The following is a 6,113-nucleotide window of genomic DNA, read 5'->3' on the forward strand; positions in this document are numbered from 1 at the left end:
TCTTTCTTGTGCAAGAGCTCCCATTATCTGAGCCAGAATTGAAGTGAAACAGACGTTTGTCAGAGCCCTTGTACGATATCTTTCTGAACCTTAAAGAAAAAGGTAGTATTTTGCATTTAAGAAATTGCGTATGTGATGCGATTGCTACTAAAAAGGGAACCTGTTAAAAGGTCACCAGCCTTCACCAGTATCAAGACACTGCAGTGTCACCCTGCCCTCAGTTCAGTGCCAGAAATGTGTTAACAGCATTGTCATATTTCAGCTGAAATGCCACATTCTCAGCTGGAGCTCAGGGAACAGCTACAGCTCATCCCTGCTTTCCACCGTGGCTTTGCGGAGATCCTGATCCATGGGGACTTCTCATCCGTATGTGGAAAGGGGACAGAGTCCCAGGGATCAGGGTGTTTCCCTACCTGGCATTTGAACTTCCACAGGTCTGCATATCTGCTCCTGTGATGTTCCCAAATGCTTTCTGTCCTGGAAAGTAAAGCTAAAGGAGGACCAGGGAACACCACAGAAGATAACTGCTGGGTGCAGCAAGAGCAGGCTGCTCTGCAGAAGAGGCTGAGATGGAGGCACGGGGCCACATGAGCAGGGAGAGACAAGCAGGTCCAGCCGACAGCCCAGGAGAGCACGCTACTCAGGAGGTGAGGAAGTAAGGAGCAAGGTCAGGCTTAGCATGCACACAGACCTGCTCGCGGAAGGAGGATGGTTAAAGGTCTGAGCTTAAATACAGCCCCAGGGCCAAGGGCTGGAGGCCCAGGTGAGGCTTATCAGGACAATCAGAGCCTGTTGGTGCATGCAGGACCCTCACAATAGCAATTCTAACTTACTTGCATTGCTCTACTATCACTATCCTAGTGCTAGAGGAGTATGTATTTTGTTCCTGTATCTCTCTGGAGGCTGAAATTTTTTCTCTGCATTGTGTGAAGGAATCTGGACCCCTGAGACATAAATTTCTTCAACAGGATTTTCTCTGTGCACTGCCCATTTTAGGTATAGGAACTATGCTGGTGTGTGGACACCATTACCTTGGTTTTGGTTCATCAGGGCCAGCCTGACCTCCTGGCTCAGAGCGACATGGGGTCCTGCTACAAGGCTGCTTGTTCCAAGCAAACCCACTTGGGCTTTATTCTTCATGTCTTTGTCCAGTCCTGGCAGAATTTGAAGTCCCCTCTTCCTGTAGCCTAGAACAGAACCATGAGCTGTAGGCTACAGGTGCTCATCAAACCCACCACTGCTTCCCTGAAGGATGGACCTTCTCTGTGTATTGACCTCAATTTTTACCATGTTGGGCAGCACACAGCAAAGATAGCCGCAAAGAGATGGTGGAGGCAAGATTAAAGAGCTGGCCCAGAAGCAACTCGTCCTACCTGCAGAAGGAGATATTTGTATCCTGTTCTCCCGTTTGTACCTGATGTAAAAGTCCCCAACAGGGCCTTTGGAAACAGATCTCCCTTCTCAGACCCGCATTGCATGTCACCAGAGCTGATCAGGAGGTATAAAGCAGAAGGGGTTATCTTTATGGTCATATGTGATATATGGTGATTTTAAGGTACACATGGCTTTTTGACATCCATTGGTGATGGAACTGAAGCCTCCAACTGATGTTGGAGGTCATATGAAGCCAGGAAGGAATATCTTTACCACCAGGTTTGGGGTGGATGAGCTGCGGGCTTATTGCCACTTGGGCTTTGTTTCTGAAATGGCGTCACTGACTCATTGGGACTTGCTACAATTTTGTCAATCGGTCAAACTTAACCAAGTGAGTAAAATGCACCCATGAAGTACAGAGTCTGATTCCGCAGCTGTAGCCCTTGTGTAGATAAAATAAACATCACAAAAGTGTTTTTTCTGAAGACTTTTCATAAGTAACCAAAGAGCACATGAAATTATAAAACTGAAACAATGAAATGCCCAAGAGACATTTTCATGTCTACCCTGCGTACATTAAAATATATAATAAGGTTTTACGAAATAGGCTGTATTTCTCTTCTAAACATTCCCAATGTGTAATAGGGCTCATTTGAATTGGAAAAAAGAAAAGACTTGGAATCACTCTAGACATAATCTTGGGGATTTTCCAGTAAATTCCATTTATTTTGGACTTTGCATGTGGGCCTGACTGAGCCTTGGAAGGTTCAGGAGAATTTTTTGGAACCCCTGTGTTAGATTTTTCTCTCTGTTACACAAGTGGGAGCCTGAAACAGTTGTATTTATAGCACGAGATTCACTTTGGCGTTACATCTGGGTGCATTAATCAAGATCACACTCTGGCTCTATCGCTAAATGTTTTCCTTTTTTTGAATGTAGATGAGAGGGAAAGACAGTATTACAGCTCTTCGTGTCTATTGTACCCAAATGACACACACAAAAAAGGAAAAATCAGCAAAATATTTTCTCCTCTTTTAAGTTTCTCATTTAAGCCACTAAAGGTCTTGGATCACACGATGAAAGAAAGGAGACTGCCTTCCAGTGTCCACAAAAACTTTGAACTGGAGACACTTGCATTTTCTACTTAACTCTACCAGAGAAGTATGTTTTCTCATCTTTGTGGCAGTGCCATCTCTCTGTCATATGGCAAAGGTTTTTCTTTTTTCTAGTTAAACATATAGAGGTAGGCAGAGCACGCGTGTGACTCCTGCTCGGCAGGAGCTCAGGGCCTGAGGGAGCCTCAGGAGATCACCTAGTTTATTTTCTTGCCCCAGGGTGGGATGAGTCCTCCTGCATCATCCCTGACAGATGTCAGCCACACACGTCTGCAGTCAGACCACAGGGAATGGCACCGCAATTCGATGAATTCCACCAGGGTCGAACAACAGTGACTATTAATTTGAAAATGTAATTATTGTTAGCTGGGATTGTTTCATTGGAGATGGTCTCTTTTAAAAGGGGTGCTGTGAGCAGGAGACCAAATTATCGCTAGCTCAGCCCAAGTGAGCAGAAGTGGGGAAAGCTTGGGAGTATTGTTGCATTCTCGTTTGCACAGAAAAGAAGATGAACAGGAGAGGTAGTAAATGGCTACTTTTTCTTTTTTTTTTTTTTTACCCCTCGACTCAGCTAAAGAGGTTCTGCCTCCCCTTTGGACAGACAAAGAATTTAATTTCATCCCTAGAGACTGAGGTTTCTCAACAAGCAGATTCATCACCACAAAGTGAAAGACAAACTGATAAATCACCTATTAGTGAATTAAAGTTAACTTTCCTTTGCTGGATGTAGTTTACAATTATTCTTGATCACTTGAGCTTTACTTTGATAACAGGTTTGGATGGGATGCCCCCCTTGCAACGGCTAGCCCGAAAGGCTCTACATTCCTTCTAGGACGACAGGTATCTTTAAACTCTCCACCAATGCCTTGCACAAGTATAATTGCTTTTCCAGCAGGGAGGCTGCTAGAGAGCTGGGTCTGACTGTCAGGTGTCTGAAGATCTGAATATATTGCCATGGTTAAGAACCAATGTGATTATGCAAAATTAAGCTCTGTGCATGTCTGGGAGTGCATGCGGGTGCGTAGATGAACTGAACGCAGTATCTTTCCCTGAAACGTGACTGCTTTTCCTAAGATAATGAAAAATTTCTGCTGTCAAATAAATGCTCACAGAGTGCTAATGGAAAGTGGAATCTGCGCAGAAATTAAGGTTCAACCAGATTTCACAGGCTGGATCCTTAGTTGGTATAAATCGGTGCTTACAGTGGATCTGACTGCTAGTCTACTCTAGGCTAGTCTCATCCATCTTGCTCTCGTTCTTTCCACATGCCCACCAGCATGGAAGCTGGATAAATGTCTGCACAATCAGGATCCATCCCATTACTATGCTGCCTGCAGACGTGGCTCCAAAAATACAACACTCTATGTCTCAGAGCAGTCTGGAGTCAACGCAAGTGAAGGCTCCTTTTCAGGCCATGCTTGTTCTCATGAGCAAAGCGTAGTTGGCGCAGGTCTTACAGAATAATTTTTGTCTCCTTCCCATCTTTATTCCTCCTATAACAACCCTTCACAGCTCCCACTCCAAACATGCCTTGGTGGGACTAAGACAAACACCGACAACTCAGGAAGTACGTGGAGTTGAAAAGTCAATGCTACTTTAAGAGATGCTGAGAGGCAGAGCAAAGCGTAAGGAAGAGGTGAGTCCAAGGAGACCACAGATAAAACAGACTCCTCTCAGCAGCAGTGCTTTGAAAAAAGTGGCTTTCCAAAATCTCCCCATTGCTGAGACATGAGTATTTCATGCTGGTGGATGTGACAGTCCATGAGAATGAGAGGGAAGGGGAACGCGCCAGGAGCTGAGAACAGAAGCAGCGGCAGCCTGACAAGTGTAAAATGAGTGAAAGACACCAGCGGTAAGAGAGGAGATGGGCTGTGATGTGCCAGGATGCTTTGTTATTTCATGGAGGGCTTGCTCTGCTGTGCAACAACCCCCCTGGTGGTGCCACATGGGCACCCGCTGCTCCCGGCAATTGCACACAGGCGGGTGGTAAAGCAGGAGGGGGACAGGGAAGGAGGAGGGAAGCAAGAGGAGAAGTGGGGCAGCCTCGGAGGTCCATGTCAGCTCCACTTGGTGGGACATGCATGGGAGGATGTGGGAGTCACTGCACATCTGTGGAGATCTGTTTCACTGTTTGAAGGGAGATGTTTTGCAGAAGCGGAGAAAGGGAGAGGTGGAAAAACACATCAGGGATGTCTGGAGCTGGGGAAGTGCCCATCTTGCCAGCAGGAAATGCCCTTCAGCGTGGAGCAATGCTTGCCAGGAGACCTGGCCTCTGCATGGCAAGAGCTGGTGGCACACAAGCCCTCTTCGGAAAGCGTGTCTGGTTTTCCATGTGTAGCAGTCAGTTCAGTGAAAGGTACTACCCCTGGCACAAATCCACAGTCCATCACAGCTACAGCTGCGCCATGTGTTCAAGGTAGGCAGCACCTCACTCCGAGTGGAGAGGATACTGTTAAAGACACTTGCTGAACCAGGAGCATATGAGACAAAACCAAAAGGGGACAGTGGTGGATTGCAGAGTCCAGCTTGAAGCTCCTACCTTCACACCAGTGAGAGGCTCTCCCTGGGACCACCCCATCACTCCCCTGTAACAAACAAGGGGGAAAAAATTATGGGGCCTTCACCCAAGGCTGCTTCTACCCAATATCTCCTGTGCTCCAGCTCAGAAGACGCTGTAACAACCCCTGGCTCCTCTCTTCCAAACAGGAGTCAAAAGATAATTTTGACTACCTGATGGCTGATTCAGAAGTATGTCTTTTTTAGAAAGATTTCCAGGGTCAATAAAGATAAGACATCCAGTGAAGGGATTTGGGTTGAAGTCCTGGCTCCTCAAGGGTTAATGGCATCTTTACGTGGTGCTCAGGAGGACCATGATTTTGTGCTGTATTTCCAGGGTGTGAAATACTGTCTCATTATTTCTGTGATCCAAACACGGTAGCATAAGACTAACAGCAGCCACAAAATGGATCTTAGTAGATACTGACCGTAAACAAAAGTAAAATAAATATTTCTTTTCCTTTAGGCAGGCAGACAATCCATAAGCGTCCAGCCAGCCGAGACTCCACTCAGCTCACTAATGCCAATGAACATGCCGTGCCCATTTGTTGCCCAGCCGCTCGCTCTTTGTTCTGAATGTCCTCTGCTCTCTGACTTGCCACGGGACTCCCCACACACTCGTGCAGCACTCCAGGGCGGTCACCCAGATGGGACTCTTCCTCCAGTCCCCTGGCTTGAAGTTACTATTTTATTTTCTATTAAAATTCATTAAAATAAATTTTAAATTCTCCTGCCGCTAGCATGTGTGCTCGGGAGTCTCAACTTTCTTTTCTGTGGGCATCTCTCAAAGAAATCCTGAACTGCCCAGGCACCTGCACACAGGAATCAAACCTGAGAGAGACAGGACTGCATCTTCATCATGCAAAAAAGCTTTTGCACTAGTCTGGGACGCCGCTCTGAGTTATTTAAGCTTCTGTCCTAGCCAGTGTGGCTGCACGGCCGTGCTCTACCTCTGCCAACCCCTTTTGCTGTTTAGCACAGTACTTTACTGCGCAGATGTTTCCCAAGAGCTTTTAAAGCATAAGTAAATATTTGCAGATCTTTTTGTCCTCCCTTACAAATCCAGAA

General features: G+C 46.3%; 1 long non-coding RNA gene across 1 annotated transcript; it reads left to right on the top strand.

Moving 5' to 3' along the window:
• Window positions 1-327: 327 nt before the first annotated feature.
• Window positions 328-5,704, top strand: LOC137674422 (uncharacterized). The gene is made up of 3 exons (XR_011049815.1): window positions 328-647; window positions 3,263-3,329; window positions 5,512-5,704. It is a non-coding gene; the product is annotated as an uncharacterized lncRNA (long non-coding RNA).
• The last annotated feature ends 409 nt before the right edge of the window (window positions 5,705-6,113 follow it).

This window comes from Nyctibius grandis, chromosome 28, assembly GCF_013368605.1.
Source record: "Nyctibius grandis isolate bNycGra1 chromosome 28, bNycGra1.pri, whole genome shotgun sequence".
Lineage (NCBI taxonomy): Eukaryota > Metazoa > Chordata > Aves > Nyctibiiformes > Nyctibiidae > Nyctibius > Nyctibius grandis.